This window comes from Dipodomys ordii, unplaced genomic scaffold (assembly GCF_000151885.1).
Source record: "Dipodomys ordii isolate 6190 unplaced genomic scaffold, Dord_2.0 Scaffold118, whole genome shotgun sequence".
Lineage (NCBI taxonomy): Eukaryota > Metazoa > Chordata > Mammalia > Rodentia > Heteromyidae > Dipodomys > Dipodomys ordii.
Genome location: NW_012267334.1, coordinates 975,094 through 977,153, shown reverse-complemented (window position 1 = coordinate 977,153; position 2,060 = coordinate 975,094). Strand labels below are relative to the sequence as shown.

The window sequence follows — 2,060 nt, the reverse complement described above, 5'->3', positions numbered from 1 at the left end:
CTGCCCGGGCTGGCTTTGAACCGCGATCCTCAGATCTCAGCCTCCTGAGTAGCTAGGATTACAGGCGTGAGCCACCAGCGCCCGGCTAGGAAGGGAAGTCTTGATGCCCACTGCGGTAGGTAGGTCCATGGTGATGTCGTGCTGGATCAGTAAGCCAATCACAGAGGCCTCAGTTGGCTCAGTCCGCAGATCTGTAGAGATAGGCTGTAGAGTGGTGGGGGTTGGGGACTGTTGGTGGGTGCAGAGTTGTAAATTGGGATCTGGAAGTGGGGAGGGACCTGGATGCCATCCCACCGAGCTGTAAAAAGCTGCTTGCTTGGAACCCTGGTTTCCATGCCTAGCGGAGGTCCCAGGCCAGGGCCCGGGAGACAGGAGCCTTTGTGCCCAGGGGTGTGAGGCGGACCCTGGGGAATGAGGACTGGAATGACTGATTTTGTTACGTGTGGCTGGCCAGACTTGGCTTGTTGAACCGCTTGGTAGTCTCAGGCCCTGGGTTTCATATCACCAGAGCGCACCTTTGGCTGTACCTGGGGCAGTGTAGAGCTGTACCTTCCCCTGGCATCGTGAGGAGCTGGCCTGGGGTGGTGACGAGGGCTCCCCTGGGCAGGTGCAACGGGCCAAGGGCGGGCACCCTATGGCAGTTTCTAGCTTCAGTCTCTGGGTTCCTCTGGGGTCTCTTCCTCCTGAAAGATGTGGTCCTTGAGGTCAGCAGCTGTGTGGGCCTCTGGCTGAGGGCCAGGGACTGCAGCCAAGCCATGTTCCAGGCATGCAGGGTGGAAAGTCCCTGGCTGCGCCCTTTGAACACTCTGGAAAGTCCCTGAGAAGAGTTGCGGGGGAGGGGCCGGGCTGGGGGAGCGGCTCTGCTGTGACCTGATTCTGCTGGTCAAACGTCTAGCTGGGGGCGAATGGCGCTGGCGGGCTGGCAGACATTGGAGGCAGCTGGCGCCACCTCTGCAGAGTCCCTGCCTGGTCTCCTCTTGCTGTGTCCACATCTGTTCACTCTTGGACTATTTCTGTGAAAACCAGTACTAAGGCTAAAGACTTTTTTCTTTGTATTTAAATGGGAAAGTTTGAAAAAAATCGTATTTGGGTTTTGGTTTTGTTTTACCTTTGTGGTAATGACTTTCCTTCCAAGAATGGAATTGTCTGTCTGTTTCTGTGTGTGCTAGTTTGGAGGCTTGAGCTCAGAGCCTGGGAACTGCCTCTGAGCGTTTGAGTTCAAAGCTAGCACTCTACCACTTGGCCACAAGCTCACTTCCAGCTTTTTGGTAGTTAATTGAAAATAAGAGTCTCACAGACTTTCCTGCCCGGGCTGGCTTTGAACCACGATCCTCAGCTCTCAGTCTCTTGAGTAGCTAGGATTACAGGTGTGAGCCACCGTCACCCAGAAAGAAGAGAATCTAGATTACCTGTAAAGAGTCTCTAGTAGAACAGGTTCTGTGGTTGATTCCTTGGGCTGTGGGGAGAGTGCGTGGGGCCGAGGGCATTCCAGGCTTGTGCCGGTGATTGCACCAGCGAGTTGCAGCCGGCATCGCTGGGAGATTCCAAGTTGCAACAGCTGTGTGTGCTTAAAACATTACACTTCATTTCTAGTGGAACAAATACCAGTTTCTCTGAATTGTTTCTGCTGGGGTTGGGACTGAAGTTCATTATCTGAATGGGGCAATGCGAGTATATCTGCTGCCCACCGGTCCTGGGTTCAGCTGGGGATTTCCAGTGTCTGGGTTCCTTTAAGGCAAATACAAGCTATCATGCAAATGTGCATATGGATATATGTATATATATATGTGTGTGTATATAATATATAGATATAGATATTAGTATAGCAGATTGAACACAGGGATGTGTGCTAAGCAAGTGCTCTACCAGTAAGCTATATGCCCAATCTTTTGTCTTGAATTTTTTTTTTTGCTAACCCAGGGGTTTGAACTCAGGGCCTGAGCCCTGTCCCTGAACTTTTTTTAATTTTTTTGGGTCCAGTTGTGGGGCCTGAACTCTGGGCCTGGGCACTGTCCCTCAGCTCTTCAGCTCAAGGCTAGCGCTCTACCACTTGAGCCACA

At 52.3% G+C, this 2,060-nt stretch overlaps 1 protein-coding gene across 1 annotated transcript in view; it reads left to right on the top strand.

Annotated features, from left to right (window-relative positions):
• Traf2 (TNF receptor-associated factor 2) overlaps positions 1 to 2,060 on the top strand; it is a 38,922-nt gene that overhangs the window by 25,725 nt on the left and 11,137 nt on the right. The gene's annotated exons all lie outside the window — the stretch shown is intronic.